Genomic DNA, 19,318 nt, shown 5'->3' with positions numbered 1-19,318 from the left:
ACATAATTAAGATGTAAAATGGTTTGATTTTTTAACCATTTCTTACCAAGTTTGTTCTTCAGCTAATCGAAAGACATTCTTTAAGGAACATAAAAGGCCCGACAAATCGCATGAAATGTATTCTTTATATCTAGCTATTGTAAATCAGTTGCATAGTGAATTGATATTGAATGCAGTTGCAAAGTTTAATGTAACTGTATATGAGATAGTAAACATAACTAATCTTTGAAGTATTGTTTCATATATAAAACAATATGAATATGTGTAATATAGATGTGAAAAAAAAGAGAAGTTAGCAAGAGCACATAGTCATATTGTTATATATCTGAAGGATACTTGATGATATTCAAATAATTATACTAAATTATCTAAATGTATAGAAGTATGTGATTGTACAACATATAGTTATATATGTATTTAATTGGTGAATAAACATTGACTGGAAAAGAAGAGAAAAGATTTGTTTCCCTAGCAGTTGTAGCTATAGTTGTAATAGAGATTTGATACTCAACGCTCAATACAAGTTTTAATTGGAGTGGTTTTTCCTCGCTATGATGAAATTGAAAGGATTTTGAGAGATTTACACTTTTCACAAAATTTGGTGTCTCTTATTCTGTGATTTTTAAACTTTCCATGTTGAATATATTTAAACATTGGACTGTTAATTCAACATTTAATGTTTTCATAAATGTGTTGCAAAAATAAGAAATGAAAAAATAGAAGTTCTATTCTAATTCACCCACCTCCTCTAAGAATAGACACCACTTCCAACAAGTGGTATTAGAGCTAGGGTTCCTTCCTAGGTCTTCCTATAGGAACTATTCTAGGGACATTTGGAAGTATAAATGACATAGGCTAAAGGAGCTTCTCTTAATCGAGTTCCATTATTTGATGGAAATGACTATGTTCTTTGGAAAGTTATGATGGAAGGTTTCATACATTATTTATATGTTATAATGTGTGATGTTGTTGTTACTATAAGTATATTCTTCCAAAAATAGTACCTACTAATCCAAATGATAAGTTTACATATGAATTAGACAAAAAGGCAAGATGTGTTCTTTTATGTGGTCCTACTAAAGATGTATTTGCTAAACTAGTATATTGTCAATCTACAAATAACATATGGGTTAAATTAGAAACCATTAATCAAGGAGATGAAAAGGTCAAAGAGTCAAAACTATTGACTCTAAAATCTTAGTTTGATAATCTAAAGATGAGTGAAGATGAAAACATAGCATCATATTTCTTAAGAATAGATGAATTTTTGAATGTAAAAAGAGGTTTAGGAGATAAAATTGAAGAACATGACATAGTTTCAAAAGTCATAAGGTCTATTTTTCCTAAGTTTGAAGCCAACATATCCACTTTGGAATAGAAGAAAAACTTCTCAAAAAAAAACCCTACATCAGTTACAAGAAACCTTAACTACTTAAAAAATGAGAATCAATAATCAACCTAGTAATTCAACAAAAGAGGCAACCTTTAAGGATGAGAAACAAGAATAAAGTGAGACAAATCTAAGATATTCTTTAGAGGCATTTTTGGTGAGAAAAATGAAAAATAAATATAAAGGAAAACCTAAATTCTCTAGTTGTGGCCAATTAGGACACTTTGGTGCAAGGTGTCCCCATACTAATGAAGATGATAATGATGAGAGAAATGAAAAAAAAGAAAAAGGAAACCCTAGAATCAAAATAAAAGGTTCAATTTTTTTAAAAAGAAGAATATCTTTTCAAAAGAATACTCAAATGAAGAATCAAGTATTCTAGACGAGGAAGAAGAAAGATTGTTTATGGCTCAAAAAACTAACTTTCCCAAATTAGATTCTAGTCAATCATAATCTTTATTTGATTTAGATGAAGAAGTTCATCTTGAGGAAGAACTTCTTGAATCCTTGGAAGAACTGAAGAGATTAAAGTAATTAATCTCAAACCATGAAACAATAAACAAAACCTTCTTGAGCAGAATTGGAAGAAGCTAGTCAGGTTATTGAAGATCAAAAACTATTGCTTGATGAAAAGGATAAGAAACTAACTTTATTACAAAATTTGGTTGATCTGACTGAATTAAATATCAAAAAAATTAGAGAAGATTGTAAGTCTTCAAAATAGGGTTCAAAATATTCTTTTAATGGACATTGTTTCAAATTTAATATTTTTATCATAAGGCATATCAATGTAATCTAAGCAAGAATGGTTTTGGTACTAAGAAAATAGTCAGGTCCTTTAAGCATTTTCATTATGCACACTATGAAAATCAGTGTAAATTAAATGCGAAGCTAAAACATATATGAACAAAACTTAATCAAATCCAATAAAAAGAAAACTTAGACACATATAAAACAAAGTACTATATAAAAATAATAATTTAAATTAAGTGAAGAATTTATTTACTGAATCTTTCTTATTTTTATCAATGTAAAAAATTCAAAAATTTAAAAGTTCTTAAAATCAAATTAATATAAATCATTATAGAACCAAATTATCTTATTCATCAAAATACTGGAGACATTATGTGAAAAAGAAATGGTTTGAAATATGCGAAAAATAAATGGTTTGATTATACGTAAGCAATTGTATATTTAGATTATAGGTTAAGAAATGTGTATACTTATATAAATAGGTAATAGGACCAATTTTTGGAATATATGTTATTAGATATGTGTAATTGCTATAAATATTTTAATTGGATTTGATATATATTTTTCAACCATATTTACATGATTATTAGGATGATTCCTTATCATCCAACTTTGATTTAATATTAGTCAATGACTTTATGGGCTTATTAGGGTAATGCCATCTTGTTAAGGTAATGATATATTTGAGTAATTATAATTCATATATTGATGATGATATTATATTTATAATTTATATATGCACTATTAAATCACTTTCTCCCAAGTTTTAGGGATCTATAATATTACAAACAAGTGTAAAATGAAATCTTTTCAAGTATATTTCTTTCAAATTTTAAATCTTAAAAATAAATGTTAGTGTAAAAGGTAAAACTTAGGACCCCTTTTAATGAAAATTCTTTATATTTACTCTTAATAATTCCCAATTTAATATCTTCACTCCAAGATACATAAGTTTATGAATAATATGCAAAGTAATTCTTCCATATGTAAAAATGTAAAATAAAACAAATTTAATAGTATAGATTTGAAAATAATGTAGTCAAGTGAAATGAGCATGCTTATTTTTACCCATTATTATCTCTCCTTACTTCATCTCCATTATCTTTTATTTTTCCACTTCCTTAATTTTCTTATAACAAGAATTATTCTTTCTATGATATCCTTATATACTCTCCTTTAATAAATCCCCTCCTCTAATTTAAAATAACAATAATAATTATCATTATTTGGGTGGCAACATTAATGGTCTATGTTCCTTTGACTTCCTTTTACTTCCCTTGTTTCATTTTTTAATGCTAAGAACTTATATGTTTCTCTTCATTTTAATCAATTGATGGCATTAAGATGGGTTTGTTATCCCTTCTTAACCTTCCATATTTATTGTTCTTTTTTCACATATAAATATGACCTTGGCCTAGTGTAAGGGTGGCATCCCTTGTAATGTGGGCTTGAAATGTTTAGAAATGAACCACCACCTTGTTTGGCATGGGTCCTCCTGACCAAAAAGGAGTGATACATTTTTTTGCTATTTTATTTTAAATAAATGTAATTTGATTATACAAAAGCAATTTTATATTTAGATTATAGATTAGGAAATATGTATACTTGTATAAATAGGTAATAGACTAATTTGAGGAATCTGTGTTATTAGAAATGTGCGAATGCTATAGATATTTTAATTGAATTATATATATATATATATATATATTGTCAAGGGTATAGACATGATTATTACGATGATTCCTTATTGTCCAACTTTGATTGAATATTAGCCAACTAATTTATGGGTTTATTAAGGCAATGATAGCTTATTAAGGTAATGATATATTTGAATAATTATCATTCATATATTAATGATGATATTATATTTATAATTTAAATATGTACTATTAAATCACTTTCTCCCAAGTTTTAGGGATCTATAATATTATAATGAGGTATGAATAATTTAAAGGTATTTGAAAGGTAAAACTTAGGATCCCTTGTAATGACACCTTTTTATATTTACTCTTAGTAATAATTCTTCCATATATAAAAAAAAATGGATTAACATTTATCATTTCTACATAATCTGTTGAAGTTGATAAACGATCAACCCCACAGCTCCCAAGAATCACTTGCATGCAAACACCTATTACAGAAGAGAGAGGCAAAAAGCTATGGAGGCAGGAATTGCCAGATCCATAGATGAGACATTCTTGATGAGCAAAAAATAGATTGCAATAATCAAAAGTGAATTCTCAAGTTAAGTTTACAATGAGAGATCATCCTTATAAAGGAGATCAAAAACCTAAAAAAGGTCTAACCTAGGTTGCATCAAAATAATTAATAAAAGAAATTAATTATTAGATGCCTAAAGTTTAGCTTAAGCAACTAGAGTTAATTAGGAAATATCTAATAACTCTAACACCCCCCCTTAAGATAAACTTAGGGAGTAGCTAAAAACCTAGAAACTACTGCTAAAAGTAGAAATGGGTCCCGGCAAACAAAGCCTGATGAGGTACCCAAGCACAACCAAATCTCTGAAAAGAGGAGAAATAGAGAAAACCACATGGGAAAAACTCTACTCCAAAAAGAGATGGAAAACATGCTAAAAGAAACTAGTGAAGGACTGAAGAAGCCTTCAAACTAGGGAATGTCCCAGAAGATAGGAACAAAGATGATCATGTAGAACACCACTGAAGCATGTAGAAGCTGCAAAGCTCTGTCAAAAGTAACTGCTGATCTGAAAGACCTCTAATGAAATAGAACCTGACCAGGTAGAGAAGACTATAATCTGCATTGAATCAGGAGGCACACAAAGGCAAACAACTAAACTCAAAGATACAGATGGCATGAAACACCAAAGCCTGAAGAGCTAATCAATTGAACCAAGGAAGCATGAGAAACAACAGAAGAACCCCCCCTAATGCAGACAAGGGTGAGGTGACAGGCACCTGAAAAGTGGGCCAAAAGAACTGCATGTCAAGGAACCACGATCAAGATGCACAAAATAGTACATGTGTGTGTACTGAGGTGATCAATCTTAGACACGTCATGAGGCTAATGTCACGGAAGGGACACTCACTAGACAAAGGAAGATGGCAAACAAAGGCAAAAACATCAACCCCCCATGGCACTTTATCAAAGTAGTGCATGTACAATAAGGCACAAGATATAATGAATCCCAAGAATACAGTAATCTGTATGAGTGTCCTCAGATGACACTACTTGAAGCAGAAGGCAAACAAAGGCAAACAACTGAAACAAAAATACAGATGCAGTATGGCACTTTATCTCAGTGCGTTTGCAATAATGCATACAAATGATGGCTAAATAGATCAGAAGAGACATAAGACTAATACAGTAGATAGTACAAGTCATGACAAATCATCTAAAGCAAAGAAATCAATCCTCGGACCTGAAACAACCAAGTTATCCATCAGAATGCAAAAAGTACAGAAGATTGAATAGAATGTGCTTGGAGTAGAATCTGGAAAAACAACTAGCATCACTGAAAAGAGGTCGAAAAGACCTTTCCAACGATATAAAGAATTCCCAAATTGGAGATCGGATGCTCAAGAAATGCCTTCCGGAGTGCAAAACTGTACCCTTGACTTTGACAGCAAAAAAATCTATCAAAACAGCATCAAAAATGAAAACTAACTATACTACTATGACGGGCTTGGAACCAGCTTTCCGGCAATATCTCGTTTGCAAAAAACGGAGTCCGTTTGCCCAAGATATGAGCAAAAAAGCAAAGGTAGGTTCAAATAGAGGCCGAGGAGGTGACAAGAGTAGTGATGCAGTGCTGATATCAGTAGGTGACGAGCCCAAAGTTGATGGTCAAATGGCCGTCAAGGCAAAAAATGCCATAAAATGATCCCTGTTGAAAAAAATTCAACCGCTGAAAACAAAAGCCGAACAAAGGGCCGGTGCCGGATTAAAAACCGGTGGCCAAAATAAGCATGTGTTTTTAAAAAAACACATATGCCAAAATAAAATTTGTCTTCATGTCCTCTTATTCCATATCCTAGTGGTTGTTGGACGTAGACTTCTTCATCCAAGTATCCATTCAAAAATGCTGATTTGACATTCATTTGGTGAACCATCCATTTGTTTTGAGCTACAATAGCTAATACGAATCTGACAGTATCAAGTCTTGCTATAGGTGCAAATGTCTCATTATAGTCAACTCCATATCCTTGTGAAAATCCCTTAGCAACTAACCTTGCCTTATATTTGTCTACATCTCCATTAGCTTTAAACTTAGTCTTATAAACCCATTTTACACCAATACAATATTTGTTCTTAGGCAAATCAACTAATTCCCATGCATCATTTCTCTCAATTGATTCTATTCCATCATTCATTGCATTAATCCAATGTTTTTCCTTAATTGCATCTTCAAAATATATAGGATCTTGAGTAAATAAAGTAAAATTTGACTACAAATCTAATTTACTTCCTTGATCATAAATCTCACCCAACCTTCTAGTTTTCTTGCTTGATCCTAGTTGTTGCTTGATCCCAGTTGTGCAAGTATAGGGTTTGAATTATTACTTGTGAATTTGAAGATTCTCCATGCTCAACTTCATTTTCTTAGCAATCTCCTTGTGGACATCATGGTGGAGTTCCTTCTTGGTCACCTGGTTGATCATATTGATCTTCATGATCCCTTTTATCCTTATCATCATATGGTATTGTTGCAGCACCTGTAACATTTGTATCTATATTTCCAACCCAAGATTCATCCTCTTTAAATACAACATCCCTACTCACAATGACTTTTCTAGTGATAGGATTAAACAACCTATATGCCTTAGATTGCTCATCATAGCCAACAAAAATGCATTTCTCACTCTTATCATCTATTTTACTTCTAGTTTCTTTAGGAACATGTGCATATGCAATACAACCAAATACTTTGAGATGAAAAATACTATGAATCTTACTGCTCCATGCTTGTTGTGGAAACATGTCCCTCACAATCTTTGTTGGACTCCTATTCAAAATATAAACAACACAAGAAATTTCCTGAGCCCAATACTCATGAGGAAGATTCTTACCTTTCAACATGCTCCTTGCCATCTCCATTATTTTCCTATTTTTTCTCTTTGCAACACCATTTTACTGTGGTGTGTAAGTGGTAGTAAATTGCTTTTTAATTCCATGATCCCTACAATAATCTAAAAACTCATTTGACTTATACTCTCCTCCTCTATAAGATCTCAATACCTTGATAGGTAAACCACTTTGCTTCTCAACAAAAGCCTTAAATTCTTTAAATTTTCCAAAAGTTTCAGATTTGTATTTAAGAAAGTAAACCCATGTTTTTCTAGTAAAGTCATCGATAAATTTTAAGAAATAAATGCTCCCTCCTAATGATGGAAATTTTCATTAGATCACATATATCCGAATGCACTTCTAAAGGTACCCTTGCTCTATATGACATCCCTTTTGGAAAATTCTCTCTATGATGTTTAGCCAAAATACAACTTTCACATGGACTTAGTGATGCTTCAATTGGGGGTAAGCCTCTTACCATTTCCTTTCTTTGCAATAAAGATAATCCTTTGAGATTTAGATGACCATACCTCAAGTGCCATATCCATGTTTCATCTTGATTTGCTGCCTTGAAACTTGTTGCAATTTCATTAGTCATATTGCTTTTCATCTGAAGTGGAAACATTCTATTATTTGTCATTTCTACCCTTGCAATCACCATGTTACTAGGAGGCATATCAACAGTGCACAATTTTTTCTCAAAAATAACTATATAACCTTTTTGACTAAGTTGCCCCACACTTATAAAATTATGTTTCAAACCAGGTACAAAGTATACATTAGAAATATATTTCTTACCATGCTTTGTTGTAACATTGATTGTACCTTTTCCACTTACTTCCATTATCTCATTATTTCCCAACTTCACTTCGGATTTAATTGATCTATCCAAACTTTCAAAAACCTCTTTATTGCCTGTCATATGATTGCTGCAACCACTATCTAAAAACCAAAAATTATTTGTGCTCTCTTGAGCTACATTGCAAGTAATAAACAATGTCTCAGAATTACTCTTAGAAAAATTTACATTTTTCTTTCTCATATCAACTTGTTTTTTTGGGCACTCATTTGCAAAATGTCCAAACTTCTTGTAGTAATAACCTTATATATTTGATTTATCATACCTTTGTGATGTTTGGTTTTTATAGCTTCCCCTTCAATAGGAGTATTGATTTCTTCTTCCTCCTGAATCTATACTCCTTTCTTCTTTTTGAAAATTATTTATGCCTCTTCCTCTTCCTCTAAATTCAACATTTCCTTTTCCTCTACCTCTGCCAAATGTCATTTGGGTTTTAAATGCATTCTCCAGTGAATTACCATTATGCTTGTTCAACCTGTCTTCATGACTATACAAGGATCCAAACACCTCATCTATAGACAATGTTGTAAAATTCTTAGATTCTTCAATTGCTACCACAACATTATCAAATTTAGGAGGAAAACTTCTTAAAATCTTTTCTACAACTTTTTGGTCAGAAAGCTCATCACCATTCATCCTTACTTGATTAACCACATTCATAACACAATTTGAAAATTTCTCTGTAGAGTCAGAATCCTTCATTTGTAAATTCTCAAATTCTCTTCTAAGTGCTTGCAATTTAACAATATTTACCTTACTTATACCTTGATATGAAGTCTCAAGAATGTCCCAAGTTTGCTTGGCTATAACAGTTGGCTTAATTTTTCCAAGAACTGAGTCATCCAAAGCTTGTCCAATAATCTACAAAGCTTTTTTACTCTTCTGCCTATTTTCATCAAGATTTTCCTTTTGATTAGCATTTAAGGTAGACTCATCTATAGGTTTAGCATAACCAGTTAAGATTATATCTAATAACTCATAGGAATCAAATATAATCTTCATTCTAAAAGCCCAATCATCATAATTCTTTCTAGAAAACATTGGAATTGAAGCTTGAAAACTCCCTGAAGCCATGCCTGATAGAAACTTATAAATAAAATTCACAGATATAACAACCCCTAAATAGGGCAATAAAAAAAACTTACAGATCTCACAATAACTTTATATCCCCTTTCTCTATTGTAATCCTCCTTATGCACAATCCTTCAAACTCCTCTTCTAAACTTGGCTCTTATACCAATTTGATGGGAGGGCTGGGGCACATAATTAAATATGAATGTATTGAACGTGTTGTGGTACAATATTTGATTACTTTTTTATTGATTGATCAAAATGGATACACATCACTCCCTTTTATAGGAAAGTTTACAATCTCTAGAAATTTTTGACATTTGCTAACAAGACAATTATCTACAAAATTCTAGAAACGACTATAGCCAACACAACCTAAACCTAAACCTAAACTTCTAGAAACATTTATTGATGGATTAGAGTAGAAATTAGTATATCTAACAAATGGAGAGTGAGCACTTCCACTTCATTTATTGAGATTTTCTTACAATTACCTGAGTAACCCCTCATCCACACACCTTGTTTATCCCTAAGAAATCCTCCAACAGCCACAGTTTCACTCCTTCTTAAGCTATCAGAGTTTAGTTTCTACTAGTTTGGTAGAGGTGGCTTCCATTTGGTTCCCTATCTTTTTTTATGTTAGAGTTGTCCACGCTCTCCACTAAGTGTGAGATGTCCCATATTTGTGCCCAACACTTATCCAGTCATGTGGGGTGGGTGAGGCGAGAGGGGAAGGTGATTTCCATTTCCATATTTGAGCACCCTCTTTTATTAGATCCATTATTATTTGAGACACCACCTTAGTGGGTAGAAGAATTCTCTCTAAATATTTGATTATTCCTCTATTTCCATATGTTCCAGCAAACATAGGGAGGGATATCTTTCTAGATCAGTCTAATAAGGGGGTGATTGGAGGGACTCTTCCAACCCAATATGAATTGATGAGCATCCCTATTTAATAGCCAAGCAACCCCCACCTAGAAAAAATGAATCTTACCAAATCTAATTAGAATATGAGCAATTGGTTAAAAGATGGGAGATACTCTCCTCATCCTTGCTACATAAAACACATCAATTTCTAATTTGGAATTGATTCCTTTTGATGTTATCAATTGTGAGGATACATTCATGCATAACTGACCATCAAAAAAAATTAATTTTTGGGAGAAGGTGAGACTTCCAAACCATTTTCCACTCCTCGGCTCCAACTTCCCTAATTATGCTATTGGAGTAAGATTTGACACTAAATTATCTTCTTGGGTTCCTATCCCATATTAGTTTGTCTATATCTAGGAAGGAGGTAATTTAGATTTCCTTCAGAAGGGAGACTAACTTTGTATACATAGCCTTTTCAGTCAGGTTAAAATTTCTCATGTTATAGGCCTTCCACTCCTTGTAAACATAGTTGGAAACCTTAAGACCAAAAGAATTCACACTTTGTTCCTTTAGACCAACAAACTTTGTGAGTCTCAAAGGGGAATCACTAATCCATCTATCCTCCCATAATCTAACCAGACTCACATTGCTTATGTTCCACCTTAATCCCTCTCCTAGGTGTTTTATGACTTTGATAATGTTGGTCCATATCCTTGAATCATTTGGGAGACCGTAATTATAAAAGGCTTGATGTTGTACCACATAACTGATTTTTTTTGAAAAGATTTTGTCTCTTTTTTAAAATATGCATTGATCAGATATTTTTAATGCACCACTATAGATCAATTTTTGTCACATACTTCTCTAAAGTTCTCACCTAACATCACATATTTTGGACCCTACTCACCTATTGGCTCCTATGCCCTAACAAAGAGGTAATTTGTGCTAAGATACCTAGGAAAGAGATAGGAAATACCTTGACAAACTTGTGTTTGTACAAGCAGGTGGCTTCAAAAAAGAGTCTCTTAATTTCTCTGATAGAAATCTTTGTTGGCTTTTACTCATTTTTGTTAAAAATCTACTCTAGTAGGATTTCCTAAATAGTTTTCATCCAAACTTGATCCATTTTATTTTTATTGTTAACACATTTAATTGCTTGTGTTTATCATGATTTCCTTATAGTTTTGTGTTTTAATTTTGGATGTAAAAATGATTATCTTTGGTGTGACTTAAAAAAAGTTTATATTGTGTTATTTTCTTGTATGGAAAATTAAACAAAGCTTCAACTTAGGAAATTTGGTAATTGTAAATCTAAATTTTGCACAATGTGATAAATAAAACTTCAATCCTTTTTAGATATTCTTTTATTTTCTCCTTTATTAGAGGAAATTTGGTTTACAATGATCAAAAACCCAAAAGCTTTACAACAAAGCAACAATGATTGTAAACAGCTAAAACATACTATACCCATGCATAAACTAGGTTCCAAAGAGAGACACTAAAATAAGGGATAAATAAACTCCTCAACAACAAACTACCAACTTGACTCAAATTACTCTTTAAGACATTAACATTAATTATATACCTAACTTTATTTATATCACTATACAAAGAAGTAGTATGATTGGTCTTATGTGTCAAATATGTGGATACCTACAAAAATACACCTACATAAGTCATTATAGCATTAGATGGTTAGCACATGAATTATATAGAAAATGAAAGCATGAAATCCCTAACAAAAGTATCTTATTTCTCACTAACTAAGGAATGTAACTATTAAAATAGCCTTGGTTTCCCTCTAACCAAGATCCTAAAGTAGTGACAATGCACTCCTAGAATGAGATATTCAAATATGTAACCAAATGCAAAGAATAGATTCAATTTCATTATCCTAGATGAAATATTAGCTAATTATTAAGAACAAATGCACAAAATGAGTAAACAATTCAACAAAATAATAATGCAGTTCTAAAGGAGAGGGTCATTTCAGCTTCAAATACATTCTTTTTATAGAAAGGAGGCTCAAATGAGTGGTTAAGATTCAAATTCAAGGGAGATTTAAGATTTAACATGGAGTAATCCATGTGACATTCTCCTATTTATCCTTGTATCAACCTCCTTTTCTTCTTTTCCCCTCGTGGATGACATGTAATTAGGAGTTTTTATTAAATCCTTTTTAATAATTAACTTAGCCAAGTGTATTTAGTAATTTGATTTAATTAAATAGGCTAGGAAATTAATGCATTAGTTAGGAATTAATTTATTTAATTGATCATTTGATTGATATTGAACTAATTTATTTTGACAAGTTGTGTCAATATTTGAGTCAACATAATTAAGGTGATTTCTGATGAACTATGTTAGTAATAGGGTTGACATAATTGAATTATTTTTTGAAGGAATAGTGTTAGTAAAAAAGTCAATATAATTAGGAGAATGTTTTGATTAGGAGAAAATAGGGTCTCAAGTCTATAGGACAATTTTTCAGGTTTGTATTTCTCCTATTTCGATCGATGTGCGGGAAACACATTGATTCAAAGAAATAATGATGTTGTGTTAGTGAATAATCTAATATGAAGTGATGAAACTATTCTTGATTCACAAATTGACACTTGATTGTAAATTTAAGTCATCAATTTTGAACTTGATTCAGTATTTGAGTCGACACAATTAAGGTGTTTCACTAATACATTTGGTACCAAATTGCAACGGTAGTGCCGTTGCAATTTTTCAATCACAACCTTGTTGTCATCGCAATTGTGGCGGTAGACCGTCGCAATTGCGACGATGACAAGGTTGTGACGAAAAAATTGCAACAGCAGTGTCGTTGAAATTTGGTACCAAATGTATTAGTATTTTATGATGAACTATGTCAATACCAAAGTCAAAATTATTGACCTGACTTTTAAAGGAATTATGTCAAAAACATGGTCAGCATAATTAGGATAATGTTTTGATTTGGAGCAAATAGGGTCTCAAGTCAACAATCCCATTTTTAGGTGATTACATTTTCCACTTTGTGGATCTACGTGCAAACAATGTGTTGATTCAAAGAAATAATGATGTTGTCTTAGAAGAACTATTTGATATAAACTAACAAAACTATTCTTGATTCATAGATTGAGATTTGGTTATAAATTTAAGCCATTGATCCTAAATTTGATGGAACAAGAACTAACCATACTAACTCCAAACTTCATGAATTGAAGGCTAGTAAGAGATCAAGATTAATATCCAATTTAACTCACAATGTCAAAATTGAATACAAAATTATCATTTGCTAAGAAATCACCAATATAGGTCATCGTATTAAAATTAATAAAATCTAGATGAAATTAGAAGGACTCCAGTGTTTGATTAATAGAATAAATAGTTTGATATGATGTGATAAACCAATCAACTACAAGAATGATTTGACTTGACAAAATAACTAGTTTGATATTATGTGATGAAAATGATCAACTGCAAGATTGATTTAATTTTAGGCATAGCAAACTAACTTGATATGATGTGATGAAGTCCTTTTCCCAGTAGTCTCAACTTTATCGAAGAGAATTATTATGCCCCTAGCCTTGATAGACTTGATTTGCTTGAAGATTTATTAGTTCATATATGATCATGCCCCATCAAGAGTGAAATCAAAATGATCCTTGATGTTTTGAATTGGTTAGAATTTGATTTAAGGTGAGATACTATTTATAAAATTAAGTTTAACCAAGTTTGGCCACTTAAAAAGTGTAATTTGACCATGTTTAGCTAATTTTGACTATGGCTGACCATAGTTGACCAATGTTTTGATGAGTTGAGTAGAGCCGTTTTATTAGATGTACCTTTCTACAAGTTTTAGTAAGTATATAGGGCCTTTGGACATTAACGTGACCAATTTTGACCATAGTTGACCAAAAGTTAGCCAATTTGACTAGCATCATTCCATTCTATATTTAATTCTACAATTTTTTAGAAGTATTCATGGTCATTTGAAACCATTTTGACCATCCTTAACCGTATTTGACCTTGAGTCAATTTGAATATTTTGAGTTGACTAACCATCAATAATCTTTCTTTAAGATTCTATGTCACCTTGATACATTCCATAGTCAAAATTGCATTGTTACTCCATTTACTACCCCAAGTCAACTCTTGTTTGACCATAGATGAATTTTCTAATTAGAATTTTAAAAATTACATTTAATACATTACGACATTTTTGCATTTTGCACTTAGCATTCGTCTCTCACACACAAACTCGTTAGTGTTTGCCTCGTTAAGTAAACATAAGTGGACTAGGGTTAGTTTAGAATCAATGATTATGGTTGATCCATATTTCCATTTCAAACATCCCTTAATCTGATTGGTAACATGTACTGCATAGGGATTCCCAATATGACTCCATCCTTATCTTCTAGAATTGATAAACATTGCATATGTCAACCCAAAAATTGTTTACATAATAGTTTGTGCCATTACAAACAATTATGCCATAAACTATTCACTTAGCATTCAAAGACTCTAATGCTCGGCCATCACTATGTTCCTAATGTTGTAACTTAGCTTCTGAACAACTCAGCATACACTATCTACTTGGCACCTACATCACTTAGCACACACTAATTTGCTTGACTCCTTCTATTGGCTCGACACATGAGTGACTCAACATGCATAGACTACTTGGCACATACTAGTGCTTGGCACTAATAGTCATATTGCTCAACATGTATTGCTTGGCAACTGATGCTCGGCGTACACTAAGTTTCTGCAAAGTAATGACCCAAGTGTTTTGTCACTGCCTTGTCAAAACCAAAATGAGATCAACACACATGTTTGCAACTTGCATTGAATGAGATGAAATTTTTACTTTTTAGATATTTTATTTACTATATTACCCAATCTTAAAGTCTTAAATTAATTAGTGTGTTGGGAGAGGATACATTAACACTTAATTGAAAGTTACTTCAGCACCAAACTGTATAGTTGATTAGGAGAGTGTCCATAAAGAACTTTCTAGTGTCTTTATCAATACTCAAACTTAATGCAACTTTCTAGAACTATCAAATTTTATTAAATGATGATGGTTAGCTAAATTAATAAGTAAGACAATGAGATAACTTTTCTCACTTTTCATTTTTCTAAGACTCTTTCATAGTTTAGCTACTTTCTTAAGATTATGGAAGCAATCAGGTATGTGTTTGTTCTATCTACTATTGAATTAAAAGTTGGGATAAATCATTCTATTTTCATTCTATTCATACCATTGTCATCATTTAGAACTAGTATTCTACTCCAATGATTGGACAATGCAATGGATCATTTTAGAAAGGTGTATCCATGTAAGATTATTTTTCTATCATATGTGGAGTTGTATGAAATTTAAGAGAAAAGCATTTGAATGAAATGGGGATTTGAATTTGATTACTATGTGATTGATCTGACTTGAGGGATTTGTAATTTCCTATATGACTCCAGTCTCAGTCAAGGTAAGAGTTGATAATGTCTCATCTTAGTATTTGATTAATGAAATCCTTTGAAAACAATTTTCTCTTCTCAACGTGTGTATCGATCTGAATGAATTTCTTATTTATCAATATATTTCTTCTCTTTGTTTCTGGTTGGATCCACATTAAATTTGGCTTTGGGTGCTTTTGTTTAGGTGTGTGTTGCATGTGTATACCGTCAAGAAAAAAATTGTTTATAATTTTATTCTATTTTTTTAACAACTTTATTGTGGTTGAATAAATATGTCAGCTCGTTTGAGATGGAATGATGCAAATCTATTGTCCATTTGTTGCTTTTATGAATTAAAAATTATAATTATTATTGTATTTACCGGTTCATCCCATGCCTACTTTCTAGTTGTCAAATTTACTAGCTCACTATTATTGAGGGTTATATCTAGACTCTAAGTCTCCTTTACTTTATCTTCTTGCCATTGTTTAGCACATAGACTTTGCAAGGATTATTTTCAAAGATATTTAATTGTGAATGGACAAGGCTATTTTGTTTTTTCAAAGAATGGTTGACGAAGGAGGAATAGAGCTATTGTTGGTACTTTTATTGAAGCTCTGGATCATGAAGATAAATTTAGAAGGGATATTAATATCTTTTTAACCCTCTTTTCTATTCTGACGCTGAGAGTGAGCACTTGTCTAATTATATACTAGATGTCCCATATGGGATATTTTAGTAAAGTTCACTCGCTGACGTAATGATTGATCTGAACTCTTAGATATCTTCATTATAAACTATATATTGTAACACCTTTGATGATATATGCTGAGTGTCTATATTTTATTTGACTTTCTAATGTGCTTAGTTTTCTTGATTAATGACAATAATAGGAAAAATATTTTTTTTTCTTGTAGGAATTGCTTCTTCTCAACTTCCAAAAGACTTATAGAAAAGTAAAATGATTTATGAAGAATCATTCTCTTAGATATAATTTGATTACATTTATACTTACAATATAACATATTTATCTTTAAAAAATAGCATATATTTAAGTATGTTTATAAAAAATGTTATTTTTTAATCTAAATATATTAGTGAAAAGTAGTTATGATTTTATTGTATTATCAAATTAACATTTGTCCTAATTTATTTTAAATATTTAGTAGTAATTTTTTTCTCATTTGATAACACCTAGTAAATTGCTAAATACTCCCCTTTTCACTTTTGTTAAGCTACTCTCAATGCCATTTTTTGCATGGTAGATGTACAAATATACCAATTCCAACACTTAATTGTGAATTGTGTTTGTAATTATTTAAACTGGACACCTATCACATCTTAAACAACATATAGATTCTAAATATTTTAATGAAAGAAAATTAGTTGCATAGAGATATTTTGTCATTTTACTCTTGGTTCAATCAAATTGTATTTGTTTTCCTCTTATTGTCTACTTTTGTTGTATCAAAAGTAATAAACATGCATGTATCATCATTATCATTTCATCAATAATAGATATGATTAAGTAAACATATGACATTTAATTTATTGGCAAGAACTTTTATTTGATTACATTTATATATATATTTTAAATATACTATAAGAAAATGCATAATAACTATGTTACTATTGGAACTGCAAATAAATTTTTTTTTGTCAAATTTGTAGTTTAAGTGTACACCTCATGCAATTACAATAGGTAGCATGTTGAATATAAAGTTTACCTCAATTTTTACACCAGCAATAACTAACGTTATCTATCCTTGTCTCTTAAGTAAATCTATTCTTGAAATTTATTGTTTCTTAAGAAAATCTATTTTTGAAATTTATTTCAATTTTTCGAATACTCAAGTTTGTAGTTTAAATATACACCACATGCAATAACAATAGGTGATCTATTGAATATAAAGTTAAGCTTAATTTCTACATCACCAATACCTAAGACTATTTGTCCTTGTTTCCTTAAAAAAAAGATCTATTCTTGAAATTTATTTCTAACACCCAACTATAGCAACAATTTTAATTGTTAAAATCTATTTGAACACCGAACTATATTACATTTTAATTACACAATACCTAAGACTATTTGTCCTTGTTTCCTTTCAAAAAAAAATCTATTCTTAAAATTTATTTCTAACACCCAACCATAGCAACAATTTTAATTGTTAAAATTTATTTGAAAACCGAACTATATTGTCATTTTTAATTACATCTGTCGATGGGCGGCATTCACAACTCTATTTCGCAGAAGTTGCTCGAGGAATGAGAGTTGAGATGGCAAATATTGTGTCGGACGAAACTGTAGGAAACGGGTAGACTTTATCTAAAATCTAGTGTGCAGGAATAATGATTGTCCTGCTCATTTGGACTTTAGGGGGTCGGCGTCGGATGCGGTCGGGATTGAGAGGGGCGACGGTGTGGCCGATTCTGGGCGTTCTTCCCTCGTTGCTTTTCCACTGGGCCCACTTTTACGAGTGGATTACTCACCTCCTCATCGTCAACGGCGGAACGGCCAGGTTTCCGGGGCCATGGAAAAGCCGGGTCTTGACAATTTCGGCAAAGGGGAGATTTACAAAGACACGTTTCGCGACATGTTCAGCGAATCTGTTCTGCTGCAAGACGGGGAGGATTTCAAGCGGCTGAATGTGCCAATCACCAAGGCCTTCTCCTCCGCCGCCTTACGCCACAGTGTGGCCGCCGCCCTGCCGGCCGTGGTGCAGAAAAATCTTCTCCCTGTCTTCACCCACGCCTGCGAGACAGCCCAGGTTATTGAGCTGCAAGGCGTGTTCCACCGCTTTGCGTGCAGCAACGCATGGCTCTTCGGTGCGGGTGTGGAGCTCGATTGCCTCAAACCGGGTGAGCCCAGAATTCCCTTCTTGGAGGCCTTCCTTGAGGCCACCCAGTCCGTCATGTTTCGCCTTCTCATGCCCCCCTTTCTGTTGGAAAACATTGAGGTTCCTTAACGTTTTGTCTGAGCGCCGGTTTCGGAGAGCGAGAGACTTTGTCTACGCCTTTGTTCTTCATCACTGGAACTCCCGCGGGCCGGCAAAGGAGGACAGCGCTCCTCTGGCTGACATCGCGTTAGCCTTCCGTCGAAGCGGGGCGCATGAGTTCTACTCCGACGCAATGAAAGTTGATTTGCTAGTGAACCTCATTTTCGCGGGCACAGACACTATCACCATGGGGATGACATGGTTCTTCTGGCTCCTCGCGAAGAATCCCCTTGTTGAAGAGGAGATTTTAGCAGAGCTCCGAAAAATCGTGAGCCAGAGGCAGAATAGTAGCAGTCGGGACGATCATGAGGAGCCGTTTGGTTTCAGCTTTGAAGAAGTGAAGCGGATAGAATACCTGCACGCAGCACTTACAGAGTCTCTCCGGCTATACCCGCCGATCCCCATTGAGTACGTGACTTGCGAGGAAGATGATGTTCTGCCCGACGGCACGCCCGTGGAGAAGGCTACGCAGGTTATGTACTCCATTTACTCGTCCGGCAGGCTACAGAGCGTTTGGGGCGAGGACTGCCTGGAATTCAAGCCCGAAAGGTGGATGGTGAACGGTAAGTTTGCGCAGCAACCGAATTTCAAGCTGTTAGCTTTCAACGTAGGAGCTCGGCGCTGCAAGGGGATGGAATTTGCGTACTGCCAGATAAAGTTGGCTGCGGCGTCCGTTCTTATTCGTTATTCGGTAAAGGTTGATGAGAAGCATCCCGTGCTGCCCAAATATGGGCTTGTACTTTTCATGAAGCATGGTTAGCTCGCGACAGTTGACCAGAGGGAAAAGGAAAAGGGTGAGAGCAGCGAATAAAGCAAGACTACCAGACTCGTGGCTTGCTTACACTACTACATGATAATAGGTTTTACTACATTTATTTAAGA

At 32.8% G+C, this 19,318-nt stretch overlaps 1 pseudogene; it reads left to right on the top strand.

Moving 5' to 3' along the window:
• Positions 1-17,704: 17,704 nt before the first annotated feature.
• On the top strand, positions 17,705-19,247 carry LOC149530667 (cytochrome P450 86B1 pseudogene; annotated as a pseudogene).
• Positions 19,248-19,318: the final 71 nt, after the last annotated feature.

This window comes from Cupressus sempervirens, chromosome 11 (assembly GCF_028749045.1).
Source record: "Cupressus sempervirens isolate cs-2001-9-10 chromosome 11, ASM2874904v1, whole genome shotgun sequence".
NCBI classification, from domain to species: Eukaryota; Viridiplantae; Streptophyta; class Pinopsida; order Cupressales; family Cupressaceae; genus Cupressus; species Cupressus sempervirens.
This window is presented reverse-complemented; position numbering and strand designations above follow the sequence as displayed.